The sequence below is a fragment of the Ornithodoros turicata genome, unplaced genomic scaffold, assembly GCF_037126465.1.
Source record: "Ornithodoros turicata isolate Travis unplaced genomic scaffold, ASM3712646v1 Chromosome23, whole genome shotgun sequence".
NCBI classification, from domain to species: domain Eukaryota; kingdom Metazoa; phylum Arthropoda; class Arachnida; order Ixodida; family Argasidae; genus Ornithodoros; species Ornithodoros turicata.
This window is the reverse complement of record NW_026999342.1, coordinates 2710516-2729482: the sequence shown is the minus strand read 5'-3', so window position 1 is coordinate 2729482 and position 18967 is coordinate 2710516. Positions and strand designations below refer to the sequence as shown.

The following is an 18967-nucleotide window of genomic DNA, read 5'->3' as shown; positions in this document are numbered from 1 at the left end:
AGATACAAAAAGCTCTTCAAGCTCTGCTTCACCAGACCAGAAGAAGTACATCAAATGTGCATCATATTCAGAGCTTCCGGTGCATATCACAAAGTGGCCACAGATGTTCGCATCACGCTTCTCACCACAAAAGCCGAGTGCCCAAGTGAACACAATTTATCTTGGAAACTTCGGCCAGAAGTGAACAAGATGGCTGCAGGGAACATCCTGCTGTCCTGCACAATCCTTTTCAATGGGACCAGTGCAGTCATTGTGTGAATTCATAGCGCCTTATGTTTTCACAGATTCAAATGACACCTTGTAGTATTTACTGCTGACCAGGTTCCGGGGTTACTCGAGCTGATTAATATTAAAGTCACCTCAACAGACCTCACCTACAACACCTACTAGAAAGATTGCTGGCTCCCTTTACCGACACAGGTAGGATTATCAGAACTCACGGTCATGAGAGACTGAAACATCCAAATAATCTTACTGAAACACAAGCTTTCGAATAGAGTCTGTCCTTCATTAGCCATGATACAGACATACATGTTACAGATATTTATACTGATGTACATAAGAGAAAGGGAACAAAGAAGGTAGTGAGGGGGAAATCCAAATTATTGTTAGAAAGTATTGAGGGCACGAAAAAATAATACAAAACAAGGCACACAGGCTTTGCGTAGTTGAATTTTCTGTTACAATAATTCTATCTGCAACAATGACATAAAAGGTACACGTAGTAAAAGGTAAAAAGAACAAGCTTGTACAATTGCAATATGCAAATGCCATGCTCGGGAATGCTTAGTGGCCATGTAGTCCACAAGAGGATCTTGTAACATAGGGTTAAGAAAAAGCTTGAATCTGCGGTCAAGTTCCGTGCACTTGCTGAACTAAACCCGTGGATGCAGCGTACTTGTAACCACCTTTACAGGTGTAGTTTCAATTCTGAAGGAAATGCGGAGCCTCTACTTAGCATGTGGAGAAGTATGAGCTTACGTATACAAATCGGCTGTCATTCAGGAAACAATGTATACAAGCTTCGAGATAATGTGTCTAGGTTTGACCTGGCACGCTTTCAACAGCCATGAGGGAACATGTTTCGATAGAAAGAGCATAGGCAAGACACTTAGCCATGACCATACCTTATCTTTGCAGAGGATGTAGATCACCCACTGAGTGAAACACCAACAACTTGCGAAGATGTGAGGTACAGTGAAATAGTAGCGGTCTGCAAATGGCCTGAGCCCACACCAATAGCTGCAATTGGACTGGTATGAGGGCAAACATGAGAAATTTATAATAAGAAATTGAGAAAGTGTTGCAAAGATGGATGTGCACAGACACAGAAAAGGTCTAAAATTTTTGTCAACGACAGGGATGCCTCTGAAGAGAAGCCTCTGTTGATGCCATTGGCATGACCCCACCTAAGGCCTTCTTATACTGATAAAGTCATGAACGCGAGATGTTTTATTTATGTATGTATTTATTTCTATTTTTCTGGTGCCCATGAACGGCCAGAGGGCCTCCCTAATGGTGAACCATACAAACAGTCAATACAAAGAAATGAATTAAAACACCATAATTACATAAAATAAAACAAAAACAAATACTAGGACAAAGACAAAACCATGTAGATGGCGAGGCAACAACTGGCCTTGCTTTGGACCCATCGTTAAGGAGGCATCGAAGTTGGCGTACGACGCCAAATAAGTCACCACTGAACAGATCAAAAACCCCGGAATGGGAGTTATATACAATATGAAGCCTCAAAGAAGGTGATTTCTCTAACTATTACCACATACATAAAATGTTTTGTGGGTTCTAGTGCTGCAATGTGGAACATAGAAATTGAGCCTCGATACGATCGCAGCTGTATCGATATATGTCAATATCGATATATAAGTCGATTATAGGCAAGGTGATAGCCTATGTTATCTTAGAGCTTATGGACTGGAACGTGTTTGTAGCAAACACCTGTGCACTGAACAGAATAAAAAAAAGCATACATACATTGCGTTAGTGGTTGGTGCGAAGTAGCACTTGCAAATTGATATGAACACGGTATGGTGATGTTCTCCTTCATTGTTTGCTTGTTTACTGCTATCACTTGTATGCTCATTCACAAACACAGTGATCAATAAAGCAACATTACAAGCTTTGATGTCTGTAGAATGTATTTTACTGTGTAATGGCTGTCTGGTTATTCCAGAAGGGTATATGGCAGACCTCTATTGTTCATGAAAGGGATATTGTGATCAAGCAGTGTTCGAACCATCCAGTGTACTGCTGTCAAGATGGGATGCATTCAATGCAGCATACAAGCACCTGAAAGAAAAGTGAGAGCTTCATCTCAGTGAAAGGGAATAAACATGCACATGGTCAGACAGCATCTACTGCATCACACGTCAAAAAGGCAAAAACCTTTGTGTGCTTCAGAAGGAAAGTTTTCCCTTATGGCATGTACAGCACATGCTGCGAGGACTTTTCTGCAGTGCTTTCCGCTTTCCTAATGGTCCCCAAAGCCTCCTGGTAAACTGTTTGTAGGCAACGTACCGAAACTTCCTGCATGTACCATGGACAGCGTAAAATTATGATATGTAACTTTACTAATAACAAACCGAAGGCACACATGGAGGAACTCACTTGTTCACTTAGCTGTTCCTCTTAACAGCGGACTCGTCGCTTTCTCTCACGTAGCAGTAGGATACCTGGAGCAACTCAGTCTTCAGCCACAGTATTTTAAACTACATATTTCCTCGAAATGCAACCGTCGCGCTACTTCAGTAATGTCTCATTTCGTGGCAACAAAGGCATTCTTCTGCCGTCGGCATCAGCACGCATGTGCCACAAGGACGCCTGAACCGAAAGAGCAATGCCATATTTCCGCTGCGAGGTTCTCAACATTTTCATTACACATGAAGAGTGTTTCCCACGGCGGCTGGGTGACTGTAATGACGGTAATTCATCCTCCGTCGACGATTCTGCGGATGATGTCGTGTCGTACTGCGTCTGCAGCGTGCACTCGTACGAACAAACGTTTTGCGGGAGTGACTGCTGGACTATCGCAAACTCTAGGGCATTCAAGTCTGGAAAAATCAACATCACACGACGTGGACCTCAAAACAACATTACGGCTTCGCCACAGACCTGGAGACGAATTAGAAAGGCGAAACTAGCCGTAGCCGACACGAGCCAACCCAGTGCTGTGTCTGTGGGAGTACTGAGCTTTGCGCTCGAATGTAATCTTTGAAATTCGATTACTCAAAGAAAGAAAGGATTCAAAAACAAATATTTCATAACTGAGATGTACTCTTCCTAGGCTTTCATAAAGTCATGAGGTAACCCTGGGTTGAAATTCACTTTACAGTTCCTTTAATTATGTAAATTTTTGTGACCTTAAGTCGGAAATTTGCCTAGTAAAGGTCACTTTTTTACCCCACCAAAGTGAAGAGCGTGTCTAATTTAGACAAATTAATGATAATTGACAGGGATATTCAGGAGCTATCCCATCGGAAAAAATAGCCGAACATCACGCTCTACGGAGGTCGCACAGAATAGCGCACGATGAATTTTTCAGCGCAATCTTTGTCAGTCCGACGAAAGGAGGTTGGAAACCCAGCCCTCCCCGACGTCGCAGGAAGAGATAAAACAGGCACGGCTTATCACGTCCGACTTTCGCTGGGATAATGCTTTCCCTCTCCCAATTTTAGGAACTGTTACTTTTTCTACTATCACTCTGTGGGCTGCCTTCGGAACCTCCTTTCGTCGCACTGAGAGCGATTGCGCTCAAAAAGTCATCGCGCGCTATGGTCCGGTGCTCCGAAAAGCATGATATTCGGCTATTTTTTCCGATGGGATAGGTCGTGAATATCACTGTGAATTATCATGAAATTGAGTAAATTCGGCACGCTCTTCGTATTGGTGGGGTAAAAATGTGACCTTTACTTGGCAAATTTCCTAGTTTAGTTCGCAAATATTTACATGATTAAACTTGGAATACATGACATTCACATTAGGAGGTGGCAAAAACCTAATAAGAACAAATGCTGTTGACCGCGTGATTCTAGGTGGCGTAGTTTTTCTATTATAATTCAATGACACGTTTTCTGGGACACCCTGTATACGATATACCCATACTTTGTGTCAGTTGATGTATAAACTGTAGCTTACCTTTTCAATAGCTGGAAGAAGGAAACCTCTCTGGTAGTTGAAAAAAAGTCCTGTCACACATCACCTACAGGTAATGACAGTGCTTATGTTAATTTATTTCATATACTTTGCATTTGTATATCTGTTCCTTGATTATACCTGCACTGCCATGTGCCGAAGCAGTCTAAACACTTAGGCTGGACTTGCTCCAGTGAATAGGATGGCAGCTGAGAGCAGAAGGTTCCCAACTGCTTTCCCATTTATGGTCGGCTGGCTGGTCCATGTACGGTGGTGTCCATTGGAACAGGTGCAGTTGACTGCCAGAAATGTTCCTTCTGATCTAAAGTTGTCTTAGCTGGAGTGTAGCACGTTTGGCATAGTCGAAAGAGCTGGAGCAGACAGCTCTCAAAGACTATGTATTTTTTTTTCCTTGTGTTGTGGAACTGTAGTGTCTTTTGGTGTGGTGCTGAGAAGCGAAAGCATCCTCTTTCAGGAAAGTCATGCACAAAAGGCATTATTAGACAGTGCAAGATAACCATTGACAAGTGGATATGGATGCAGATTTAAAATTTCCATTTGACAAAGACAACTAGCAACTTTGATTGAAGCCGGAGAAATGAAACACCAGAACTCGCAGCTTGTGCATTTGGAAAAGGTGTGAAATTATCCTCCCTATGTGAAGTTCCCCCAGAACCATCACAATTTTTTTAGTGCTACACTACTGATGTGAAATACCAATATACGTTTTTGACTGAACACTCGATGAAGACGGAGGACTACAAAGACAAAACATGGTAAACATCAAACTTTCAACGTTTATTACGAGGAATGGCCAGAAAGGAAAAAAACACGCAAGGTCAACAGCATCCTCGAGCACCGAAAAGATAACACAACACTTTATCAGCCATACCGTTCAGCCTTATCGATGCACTGATTTTTCCACTGCGTTCACGGTGTTTTTTCTTTGTACTCCTCTGTCGTCGTTAAGTCTTGAATCATGTGCCAACCAGCCCCATTTGTAGCTTATTTTCCAAACTTTTATATATAAAAATGCAGTCTTGGCACTCTAAGCACAATTATGTTTGTGCAAACATACCTCACAAAGCTCTAGTCAAATGAAGGGAAGTATGACGTATCCTTCTCAGAGTCAGAGGTTTGTATCACACGGGCTCGATGGGACTGGGCTTGAGCAGTGCACAGGCGAAAAGGTGTGGTCTACTCGTTCTTCTGAAGACACTGCATCAACAGCTGGTACAGTGCAACAGTTTCCATCACCTCCTTGGGATCTGGTCTCGATCCCCGAATCCGCCTCAGGGCTTGTGTTTGTCGCATTGGTAGTTGGGTCCTCCATGGGCAGCAGGCGAGGAGAGGTATCTTTACAGGCACATGCTACGCATGGTGCACACAAGTCTGTGTCCCCACAGTGGTTAGTGTCCTAACACTAAAGTTCACCTGTGTACCTGTTTTACATTACAGTTGCCAGATGAGAAATTTTGAAACACAACATTTGATACTTTCTACCAACCTTTAGATGACGAAATTATTAGTGGGGGATCAGTGTCAGTAGACACTGAACACCGCTGCTTTCCTCATATTGGATCACACTGGTACTGTCATACAGGATGTCGCTTGAATCACTGGCCACGTTCAAGGAGTATGTGTGATCCCCTTGAGGAAGACATTCCGTGACGTCATTTTCCGATGCACATATGACAGACTGTTCAGTTGCTCCAAGTTCACATACGGGCTCCTATATGAAAGTGCAATAGCATTGTCTATGTTGTCACCGTACACAAACTTGTCTACTATTCTTGCACGGAGTTATAAAATGCGCAATCTGTACATATCTGTACTCCAGCGTGCTTAGAGAACGCCATTCATGCGATGCCCAATGTGGAACTACCGCCTGAATAGATCGCACGATTTGTATCGTATTGTACATCACACAAGTAGCAAAATATTTGCCCAGCTTCTGCTGCAGCCGTGACATTTAGCGTATTAGCCCTGAATGAGTTTGCAGTGAAATGTTTACTGCACACATGGATGTTCAAGTTGTAGGGCAAATCCCCCTGTGGCCATAAGGCGTCAGTCCAAAACTGCCTCTGAGGATTTTACCTCGGAAGTGCATGGAAAGACACCAAAGACGCTCCCCGCGACGTGCAACACGGCACGCCACAGCGTCGCGACATACTGCAAGTTGAGCTCAGAAGATAAGCTGAGCGTAGAAACACTAGGAATTATTGCTGAAGTAGAAGTACGAGAAGACGCGCGCCAAGCTCAACAGAAGAAACCATGTGCGCTACGCTCGGGGGAAGCGGAACTCATTCAGAATAACAATACAACGTGACCACCAATTACAGTCGCGCCGGCGCTCACACCTTTTTCATCACTTCCGTCTGCCAGTCAACCTCTCTCAGCACTGCTTGGCGCCACCATCGAAGGTGGCTTGAAAAAGCAGCACTTTTAAGAACCGGACAGTAAAAAAACCGTTCAAGTTAGGAATGTGAGATTTTGGCCACTGAAGCTATGGGAAGGAACTTATGAAATGAAACCATAGATATTGTAGGTTGCATATGGTTTCTCAACCCCTTTAACTCCATCATTTACCGGCTCCGTCTCAATGTGACATATACCGGCCGCCTCCTCTCTAAACTTGGGAAGGTTTCCTCACCGAATTGTTCTTAGTGCTGGGTATTGGAGGACACAGAACGTGTTGTCGAGGTCTGCCCTCGATACAGCGCGCCTCGTCGTTCCCTTGCGGCGGCACTATCCCGCCTCGATAGTTCGGAAGGTTCTCGGCTGCTGGCCTGCCCATCACAAGGTGACCGCATTGCGCGCTCATGTAGATTTCCTTACCGCTTCGAACCTGCTTGACACTGTGTGACAACTTGTGTGACACTGTGTTAGCGCGGTCTCTGACACTATGAACCAGTGAGTGTTTCTCGGTGCCTAACGTCTCCCCCTTTCCTTTCCCCTTTTTCCTTTATGCTTTCTTCTGCTTGACCCATTCTACCTCCTTCCTGTTTGTTTGTTTGTTTGTTTCTCTTCTTTCTGGCTCTGTTGTTCCACTCACAAACGCGTTTTGGAGTAGGCAGTCCTGACTGGGTCGGGACTAACATCTCCATATTTTTCTTTCATTTCCAATTCCAATTCCAACGATAGTAAGCAGTAGGCAAGTAGCTGGTACAATGCTCACACACCTAACCTAGTGCTTTTCCACAGCTTGTACCAAAGTTGGCCTTTCACCATATTCTGCTGGACGCTGTTGGTCCAGTATCCATAGCCTCAGGCTCCTTGTATGCTAGACAGCACCTCGTCAATGAGGACTGATGCACAATCTAAAAAATGAGAAAACGTGATTTGTCCACAAAACTGGCACATAGTGGCAACTAGATAGCTGATGGCTTAAAATTTGTGAATCAACTTCTTCCTCAGTGGCTTTCGGACAAAAGTGAGATAGCCGAATGGAAGGCAATCTTACAGACTTTTAAGACAGATTGGCTTTCAACCAGGATTGCCTCCCATTCTTCTTTTGCACGTTCTCATTTTTACCTCCAAGCTTCCTAAGTGAAAAGGTAATAGCTTTTAGGTAATTGATCATCAAGTAATTGCATGTTATTTCTTAGATCGAAAATTGACCTGCCTGTACAAGACAAATGACAAAACATCATCTATCTGGCCCTTATGGCCTGTTTGTAAAAAATGTGAAACGAATAATCAACAAGAACATCCTGATGAAGGAACGAATACCCGAGAGACACGGGACACGCAGTCAAACATGAAAAGTTCTCAAACACAGTAAAAGGTTTAGTAACATCAAGCCTCCTAAATAGTCTGCGTGTCCCGTGTCTCCCCGTTATTCGTTCCTTCATCATCATGCACCAGTTAGTCTGCGCCCTCTCACTTTTGTAGAACACCCTGATTGTACTCTTCACAGTGTCGACAAATAAAGGAGATTGAGATTGCTGGGTTGTGCTGCTGTTCAAGTGAAGAGCGCCTCCATGAGATTGTTTGGCTGACCTATATTGTAAGGATGCAGCGGAGACCGTGACCTTACACCACAATATAGCTTCCTTCTGAACTATCAACAAATTTTAGCGAAATATCTGCCAACGATTTGAAATCATGGCGAATCTCAGTCATGTAAGAGAGGATTAGCAGCGCTCTGCTTTACTGTAGACCAGTAATTGCATCTAAATAACATGCATAAACATTTCTTTCCTGTGTTATATGAAGCACAAAAAATCATATTTTCAGACATTATTACCACGTGTGGCAGTTGGAACAGCTGTCTGAGCTTTCCTGTGCACCATTTCTATGTGAAGCTTATGTGACACCAAGGTATACAGAAAGCCACATTGGCTCACTATCTGGTATAGATGAAAGAGTTTGAGGGGTGTAGGCCATCCTGGATGAGTACTTGAAAAACCAAAGGATCGTATGATTTCATAGCACGCTATTAAATACATAATTCCTATCAATATCCTCACACTGCATCAGAGAAAATACATATCTAATGTATGGTTTTGAGAGGGAAGGTGAACTGTCTCTTGTAGTAATTAACTCTTGTAAAAACACCGCATGTTGTGTACGTACCATCTTCTGGTAATGTTGTTGGTGCCATGTATATTGTGAAACAGGACATGCAGTACCACTTCTGGATGGTACTCCTCCTGCTTCTATAATGCAACCTTACGATATCACCTCTATCAGCAGGAACACAGCTAGATAAGCATGTTGTGTACATACCATTTTCTGGTAATGTTGTTGGTGCCATGTGCTGTGAGACAAGACGTGCACTAGTACACTTGTGGACGGTACTCCACCTGCTTCTACAATGCAAGCATACGATATCACCTCTATCAGCCGGCTGCACAAGACCCAGGAGTTGGAATATGGTGCGAGCAATGAGATATCTTAGTTTACTCATTAATGAAAACATCATTTGCAGACATGTTACAGAAGATACTATCATTATTAATGCTAGAGAGTCTACTAATGCTAATACTCTGCTAGCAGACAACTACTAACACACTACCAATGCTAGAGAGATGATGTTGTTGAACACACCACTTGAAGCAGGCTCCGTCATGCTGCTTTGACTGACCCAGTAATAGCAATACAATATTTCATACTGCGAAAATGATAATATGATATGGCGGCTATTTACGCTGCTAAGCGTTATTCAAAAGAAGCGCTCGAAGCAGAAACTTTACATGCGCCATATGTGAGGGGCTATACTAGTTCATTTTCAATAGGCGCGAGCAAACAGTGATGGAGACGAAATCCTGCCCCTCGTATTCTGACCATGCCTACGGATACAAACTGAAGGTGTTACAAGGGCCACCGAGAGAGCAGGCGACGTTTATTCAGTCTCGCTTTGGTTTTCCCGTTGATGTTCCGCTGGGCACACTTTTGCCAGCCAATAAAACTGCTGGATAATTCTAGTTGGAAAGAACCACACACCATGACGGGCTACTGCCACAATATTTATTTTTGTTGCGTTCCATTGGAAGGGAACTGAAAGCGCTTACGTTGTCGAGAGCACGTCATGGTCCTCCGCTTGTTCCGGGAACAACAGCCGCCTTCATTTTGGAGCGAACCCGAGGAGAACTTGCATAATGTCCGTCTCCAAATAGGCTCCGTCACCGATACGTGAGCAACAGATGTGCGGAACACGACGTCATTTGTCCATTGTGGGATGTACCTGATGTGATGGCGGCCCCCCATTTTCGTTTTCTGTCATTGTCCCTCTGCCGGAAAGTTCCAGCTTCGCCGCGGACGAATTCGTGAGCAAGAAACATAACATAGCGTTCCTGTACTTGTCGACATGATACAATCTCCCTTGGGAGAAACTGTCACAGCAAAATACTTCAAATATGGAACGTATGTCACGAAGTCGAAGCAGACGGTCTCGGATACAATCATCAGCGGAGAAACTCAGAGGCCGATTGCCCTCTGATTCGTCCGTGCCGTCATGGTTCGAACTACGTCACAACGATGTCGTTGTTGCTGGGACGCTCGCGGCCGTAGAGGCTGCGCTAACTTTAGAATATGTTTATGAAATAACTAAGCAATTATCGGGAGAGAAAATTGGCCAAATACGTCGTCAGAGGAGGCTGAACATCATGGTAACAGTTTCATACCCACGTTCCTGGATGCGACCGTCCTTTTTGAAAAAGAGTGTACTTTGTGAATAGAAAGGGGGTAACGACTGCCTTTACTCCCTTTGGAGTTCATTTACTCTCTTCTGCTTGTTACTACACCCCTGTCCGCATATAGGGAGTTTCGGTACCCCCTTTCGCATGCGGGGAGTTGGACCAAACCCGGATGGAGGCTGCTCGAAGCAGCCTTGCGTATGCCCAGTCATAGTGTCTGGCGCCAGGAACACAGGCGAGTCGCGGGGCAGAAGTTGTGCTGCCGTGCTTGTTGTTGAACAAGAGAGAAACTGATGTTCTGAGGCTGGAACACATAGAAGGGACAGATACAAACAAAGCCTCAAATTGCCTAACAAATCAACGATGAAAGATGAAAGTCACTGAAAAGGTTAGCCAGCTGTAGGGATCGAACCCACATCTTCTGGATTAACGGACTTTCAGTGACTTTCATCTTTCATGCTTGTTGTTGTTCCTCCTTTCAACTTGTGCTTCGGCCTTCCTGCTGCAAATGCATGCGTTTGTGCAAACTCAAGAACTGCATGATATTCTGAAAATGTTTCAAAAGGGGAGTCTCTCATGGTTATGCCATATTTTTAGCTCATAACGACCGTTGCTACCACTGCTTCATAGCTGGTTTGAGTGGTGCGGCCGTTAAACTGTTACAATAATTCTGTGTTCGTTTTGTTAACTTTTGTCATTTGTCGATTAACTGTTGTCAGACAGAGGTAAGTGACCTCTGGTATTGCAAAAGCACATGTATGCACCCTGCAGTAAGGTTTGTCCAATAGCATTTCAGACGCTTCTTATTAGAATCTTGCATCGTGTGCAACGTATTTTGTGCGATGATCGATCGTGACATGACAGAACATAAGCCATATGCTATGCTAATAGTTGCAGTCTCATTGATAGATGAAGATGGCATTGTTTGCCTTCAAACCAATGTGAGTCTACGAAAAAGTCGTAGCGGGTAGTTTAAGGACGTCATTGCCTCACGGAAGGAATCATCTTTTGCTGCCTTAGTTACACATGCTTTGCTCGCACAGGTGAGTTGTTAAGTTGTTGTAAGTTACTTCGACTGCTGTAAAGCGTAATTCATAATATATATATTTTTTTTTTACTCATAGTCGTAGTCTTTCACGTAAAGACGTGCGAGTTTAATGCATTAACTATAAGTATGCAATATCCTGGTGCTCACTATGATGCTGTGAGGTATTCCAAGGCATGACTGTGCAGGTTTTTTGGAAACAGAATATCAGACATTTCTCTCACTGGGTGTGCAGTAATAATGGTGCCGGCAGCATTCGACCAAAGAACAAGTTTTGCCGGATCGTCACGTAATTATGTTCTACTATTTACAGGTTTGACGTTAACTGGTGCTCGGCCTGGTTTTAGCAGATATATTTGACTGGGATAAAGGAATAATTCCCCAGCAGAAGTGAGAAACTGAAACTCCATTGTTCAGCAATGTGTGCCAAAGGATCTGCCAAATATTAGTCTTTTATTTTATTTATTATTTCGTATTACTTCCGCGAAGCAACCGTGGCTCTGAGCTGCGTACTCTGCAAAAGAGTAACATTGAGAGAGTAACTGTTGGTAAGAGCACTCTTTATACATCTTATTTGATACACCTTTTTGGGTGTAGTTGTATGATACCCTGATTACTTTTTTGGTATAAATCCACACTTTAAGAAGGAAGTACACCATCCAGGAGAGGTGCTAATTGAACACCATCTGGGGTGTTACTGAGTGATACGTTACCTGATTCCATTTTTGGTGTAATTCAAAACACCCTTAAACAAAGGCGTATTTTGTGCAGCTTTGTTTCCATAGTGAGTGCATCATGCATAACATGAAAATGTAATGCATTGTGTTCTCCCAATATAGCAATTCCGAAATGGTGCCATATTGGACCAATATACGGTCTGATACACGGATAAGGATATACGAGTATAAGTTTAGAGATAAATTTGAAACATCACATAAATGGGATGACGAACCAAAAGCTAACTTAGAAAGGCATTTCCTTTCTAAGAGAAAACAGATACTATTACCCCTTCTGGGAATATGCAAGTATTCCTGGATTATCTGCAAGTGCTCCTACGATAAGCTAATATTATAAAGCTACCACTGGTGATTCTCGGTGATCTAAATATTAACTTTCTATCTGGTGATACCATAGACATCATAAACCTTTACGAATCATTCGGTTGTATTAACATGATAGACCTTCCCACTCGTCCGCGGTCAAACACCCTGCTTGATCCATGCATAACGAATAGCTCGCAAGTGCTTTACTCCGGGGTTTTCTCAACATTGATCAGCGACCATTTACCTGTATTTTGCATGATATCCATAGCTTCAGTTAGACATATGTCCCGCAGCAATGTTGTCCCGCACAACAAAAGGACTATAAACGAGCAATCCTTGAACGACTTTATTGCCAAATTAACAAGTATCGACTGGGCTTATTTTTACTCACAAAACGACCCAAATGTGCTTTGTCACATGCTACATGCACGCATAACTGAATGCTATGACAAGGCCTTTCCTGTTCGCACCACTGGGTTACGTAGTAACAAAATTCGTAAACCTTGGGTAACACCATTGCTCCTCAGAGATATAAAAGAGAAAAACAAGTTATTTCAAAAATTTCTCAAAACGCGAAATAAGAACGATCTCCAGGAATTCAAACGGTTCCGCAACGAGGTGAGCAACAGGCTGAATGAAGCACGCTAAGAGGCAGTATTACGTGCAGCTTCTTAATCAAAATCATGGCGACACGGCCAAAGTCTGGCGTACAGTAAGAAAATTGGCTTTTTCATCTACCCCTTCTGAAGTACCTAAAGAGCTAAAAATAGACGGAAATACTTACACGGGACAGGCGCTTGCGGATGTGATGTGATGTGATGTGATGTGATGTGAATAAAGAAAAAAATGGGGATGTAAGTTTCGACGATGCGGACAACATCGACGATCAATCATTTGGTAAATATTGGGGCGTACGTACGACAACCCTACTCAATTTTCCATAGACAATACTTCGATCACTACTTAAGAATCCCGCAAAGTAACTCATTCTTTTTATGCCCAGCATCGCCGCAGAGGTCGAAAAAGTGCTGCTCTCGTTAAATAATACAACTTCGGTTGGTGTGGATGGTTTCAGTACTTTCCCAATTAAACATGCCTCTGCTGTATTATCCTATCCTCTCTGTCACTTAGTTAACTCTATATTCACCACAGCAGTTTTCCCTGAACAACTTAAACGGCCAAAGTGGTCATCTTAAGCAAAGGTGGGAATAAAAATGATATAAATAACTACAGACCAATCTCTATTTTACCTGTATTTTCTAAAGTAGTCGAGAAGCTTTTAAATAACAGGCTATCTTCCTTTCTACAAGAAAATAAACTAATTACAGAATCCCAATTTGGCTTTCAGAAAGGAAAATCTATAGAAACTGCACTACTGGGAATAAAAGATCAAATCTTCGAGAATATCGAAAACCGTCTTTGCACAGTCGGATTGTTTCTAGATCTCAGAAAAGCTTTCGACAGCACTAGTCATGATATCCTGTTGGGCAAACTTAATCTTTGCGGTATTCGCGGAATAGCCCATAACCTATTTTCCAGTTACCTTACATCTAGATATCAGTACGTTTCAATACATGGTCACAATTCCTCAAAGCAGTTGATAAAATATGGTGTTCATCAGGGTTCGATCCTCGGTCCTACCCTATTCCTTATCTACATCAATGATATCATTGCAGTTCCCAGCGCAAACGATACGGTGCTCTATGCGGATGACACTAGCGTGTTTTGTTTTTCAGTCACAATTCTTTGTTACACTTAAATAGCGTAGTAAACAAGTATCTCGATAAACTATCTGTTTGGCTAGGAAAAAATAGATTGAAGTTGAACGTGAAGAAAACCAAATATATGGTATTCACAGCAAAGAATGAGCCGATCACTGACGATTCTCTGAATTTATGCATTGATCAGAATGGAATTGAAAGAGTACCTCACATTAAGTTCCTGGGTGTTTGGTTCCAAGAGAATCTATTATGGAATGTTCAAGTTAGCAGTGTCACATCAGAAGTTGCCAGGAAAATAGGAGCATTGTACCGCATCAAGGATTTACTACCTGCCTGGTTAAAGAGATCACTCTATTTCGCCTTAATTTACCCCTCCTTGTACTATTGTCTATTAGTATGGGGCCTAACCAGTTCCAGTAACTATAATAGAATTTATGCTCTGCAAAAGCGAGTACTAAGCCTTGTCGCGAACACTTCAGACGTTGTACCAGCAACTTTTCAGCAATTAGCTATTTTACCAATATAACTGTTATTCACATTAAAGCTGGGCATACATGCATATACAACGTTTTACTCAGGTAATGTATCAGTGCAATCTCCAAGAAGCCGATATTCACTCCGAAATCCGTATCCGTTTACCCTTCCATTCAGCAGAACAAATTATGGCTCACAGACTACTAGGTACCTTGTCCCAAACTTTCTAAATAACTGGAGGCACCTTTTTGCGGCCTTTTTGAATCCATGTGCCTGTAAGAGAAAGTTAACGAATGAGTTGCTTATCACCATCGCTGATTAATGACTGAGGGTGGATATTTTTTAATATTATCATGTTAGAAATATAACTGAGATAATGATATGTAGCACGATACCTACCATCATCGAATCTGTTTTGTATATTGTACTACTGTATTACTGCAAATGCCGCCATGACTGCTCTGTATAGGGTCAGGTACCTCGTCAGGGTTTCTCCCTTTTTTACCTGATCCTCGTTTCCAATGGAAATGAAATAAAAGGCATACATACATACATACATACTATGCATTGCTTGTCTTGCGAGCGCCTGCAAATTCGGTAGTCCTGCTCCAATTCCAGTCAAAACGAAGGGTGAGGTGTCTAAGTTTAATTTGATTATATACACACAGGCACACACAAAAGAAAAAACACTGAAGTGAGGAATTACTTGGTGTATCAACTCACCATCAAGATAGCGTTTGTGTTTATTACTGGTTTGAGATATCAGGGGAAATCAAGACTCAGCCTGCACGCCATTCATTCCACGACAATGTAAAACATTTTGCTCAGTTACACCCTTTTCACACCAGTGGCCACAAATAGATACACCCTCAAAATCGGACTCTGTAACTATTACACCCATATAACACCCCACACACAAACGTTTTGCCCAGGAGAGTGTAACCGGGGTGCGCAAAACGATTTACACCCAAATTAGACCCTATTTGCACCGAAAAAGTTGAACGCTGATCGTAAATAGTAAATTTGAGAGTAAAGCTGAGCACTGTTTGTCGAACTTTGGCACTGTTGCAAAAACGCGAAAAAGAGAGAGAGAGAGAGAGAGAGAGAAAGGAAAAAATAACAGGTCAGCAGAGAAAGATGTCTAGATGACACAGCTCAAGTGTCATCACGTGTCTTCAACACGCCTACACTTTGTTTTGTGCTGAATTTAATTTTCGTTCTTGAAATGAATTATAAGTTGCGATCTGTATTGGTGCTTTATTTCCTGCCTAATTAGAACAGTAATTGCTTAGTGTTTTAAGCTTCAGAACATTACAGATTCGCAATGAGTCCAAATAAATCATAAATGTGGATGCTGACACATCAATACTCAAATCTGTCAGAGTGTCTGGACACAAGACTTCAAATATGGCACACAAAGAGTGATCTTGCAGAGTAGAAGTAAACCAGCTCAACACAGGCAGACTCGAAGAGGAACAGGATAGGCATTATTTCTTCCTACACTGTAAAAAAATAAATAAACAAATTTTACATCGAAGTAACGTGAAAAGGAGGAGTGGAGGTCGTGCCACATTCAGCCGTAGTCGATGAAGCAACGAATCCTCGATGCGCGAGGTGCGACCAGCCACAGCATGTGTTATTAGCGGATCAATGGATTTAAAGCTCAGCTACGCCGATTTTCGAGTGTTACAGAATGGAATGGTACTCACACGATGTGTTCATAAGGGAGCACTGATTATGTATGCAAAATAGTTATCCCAAACTCTACGCGGTTTTCCCAAAAAGTGAATTTTTAGTTTCACTGACATCCCGTCTTGTGGTCCGCAAACCCTGTGTCGACGACGCATTCGTGGTCTGCCCGCGCTCCGGCTTGGCATGACTTTTGGCTTGGTTTCTTCCGCCAAGCCGGCCAGTTTCTTCTGCCGAGCCGTCTGCTGCGCAGATTCACATTGGGGAAGTGATAAACAGTTCGCTATTAGAGAGTCAGTATATTTCTGAACTTCACTAAACCCACGAGGAACGTGAGTTTTGCTTCCTTCGACTGCAAAGCATTTGCTAGGCCAGTACAGTCTTCCTGGTGTGATTCGTGTTCTGTGCTGCGTGCCGAGAATGCGTGAGCGTTTTGCTCCCGTCTGCAAGAACACTTCAGCATGCATTTCCAATGTTTCAAACCACAATTTTCCGAAAGGCGAAAGAGAAATCTATTGACTGCAACAATCGGTTACAACTCCGACTGGGTGCCACCTTCGAAAGCAGCGATTTGATCTGTTCATCTGGCTCATACGAATGTTACGGAAGCAATGCGCAACTTGTTTCACAAGAAGCCGAAGATGTCTCGTCCGGGATGCTGTGCCAACCTTATCTGCAGCAGGAGATTGCAGGGGCAGGACTAGGCAGCAGATAAAGGTAAGACGCGTAATGTTAGACAAGTCAGTCATGCGGTGCAAATGCCATCACATAAGAAAAGAAAAATACGCTATCTGCCATTACTGCGTCATCCTTTAGAGATTAGGCCCCAGCGGGTGTATTCTCGGTACAGATATGGAATTGCCTTATTTGTTAAATGATTTCGCAGGCATTCTGGCACCACCGAAAAGCTTGCACTCCACGTCTCAACTATCCCCGTCTGGGTTTCAAGCTGAATGCTGTCACTAGTGCCACCCAGGCAGAAATCTGGAATGGGACCATTTCAAAATGGTTTAACGAACTGGTCCCACTCTGGTAATGGTCCCACTCTGGTCTCACCCTAGTGATGGTCCCACTCTGGTCCCACCCTAGTAATGGTCCCACTCTGGTCCCACTTGCCAAGTGGTTCCATGGGGGACCAGTTCGTTAAACCACTTCAGAATGGGACCACTATGGAGTGGGACCACTTCAAAGTGGTCTATTGGACAGGTCCCACTTTGAGTGTGTCCCACTTAGTGACTGGGACCAGTTGAAAGTGGAACCAGCTTCACGATGGTCCCACTTGAACTGGAATCAGTGGAATTGATCCAGTGGTCCCCTCTGCTAAGTGGTCCGGGATCCGGCCACTTAGCAGCTGGGGCCACTGAATGCATGACTGAAAATAATGCGTAGAAATGCACATATTGCTCAAGTAAACACCGTTTATTCTGCTAAAAGCATACACTGAGCAGAAAGAAATAATCAATACATCTCTACATGTTCATACTATGTAGTATAAGTCTGATCACTCACTGTGTCTTGACAAAGCATATGCCTGACTGTGCGATGCACTCACGGACCACAGGGATCTTTCGTTCGTTGGCCATCTCACATCTTGTATTTTCTTAGAGAAGATGACACATGACACTCCTGTTTTCCATGCAGATCACGACACCCCCTTCCTCTTCACCGTACGTTCGGAATCTTCTTATCCTGTTTCTCTTCAAGTTCCTCCTAAGTTTCTAAAATGAAACATCTATTTAATAGTAATCAAAACATCACGGTCATCACTCATACCTGCAAACATTCGCGACGTGCAGTCCGATTGGCGTTTTGCCCCTACGCCGTTTAGGTCTTCTTGGCGTCAAAACTCTTCCGGGAAATCGACAATGTGTTGCACAGGAACTATTGTCATCGCATTGTCTTACAAAGCCCACTAAAACACACGTAGATACTGCACAGGAGATACACCATCCTTGCGACGGCAACTGAAGACCAAACCAACCTGCTGCGACGCGATCAAGCTTCAACTGCCATGCCGCCATGCCACCTGGTACTGCTGCTACTATCGCCTCTCTCGCCCTCTCCTCTCCCTCTCGGCTCTCGCCGTTTGAAGTTTGAGTTTGTAGCCGCCGTAGCGTCTTCACATTGCATCCGCCTCTGCAGTTACCCTTTCTTTTTTTTCGTTGTCTTTCTTCTAGTTATTTAGCTTAATTTTTGTTGTTGTTGAGATGTATTTTTTACCTTTCTCTGGTACTTAGTATGTTATGATATGCACCTTCAGATGGGAATATGTGCTCGAATTGGAGTTACAGGGATACAGATCGCAGACGCACGCACCTGGATAAACAGCAATAAAAAGAGATCATGCATGTGCTAAAATAGATCAGAGTAATAGATCAAACAAAACGAGAAGGATATATGGCAAGTGTGGACAAGATGAAATCTCAAAGGGGAAAGCTGGGAAGCTGCCCAACTTGGAGTCTCAAGTGACCATTCTGGGAACAAAATGGTACCTGTGAGGCTCCAGCTGGAAGTGCTGGAACCATCTGAGCCCAAAATCAAACCCGCTTAAAGCCAGAGTGGGAACCACACACCACTTTGGCACCCTTCTGGGCTCAGAATGGAACCCACTTAAAGCCAGAGTGGGAACCACACACCACTTTGGCACCCATCTGGGCCCAGAATGGGACCCGCTTAAAACCAGAGTGGGAACACTGCACCACT

The 18967-nt window shown here is 43.3% G+C and overlaps 1 protein-coding gene and 1 long non-coding RNA gene across 3 annotated transcripts in view; both read right to left on the bottom strand.

The window, feature by feature from the left end:
- Positions 1–18967, bottom strand: part of LOC135373298 (putative nuclease HARBI1) — a 63134-nt gene that overhangs the window by 20866 nt on the left and 23301 nt on the right. The window lies entirely within an intron of this gene.
- Positions 4325–8802, bottom strand: LOC135373283 (uncharacterized). Its single transcript, XR_010416399.1, has 5 exons — positions 8731–8802; positions 7335–7472; positions 5660–5884; positions 5231–5594; positions 4325–4620 (listed from the first exon to the last, which is right to left on the bottom strand). It is a non-coding gene; the product is annotated as an uncharacterized LOC135373283 (long non-coding RNA).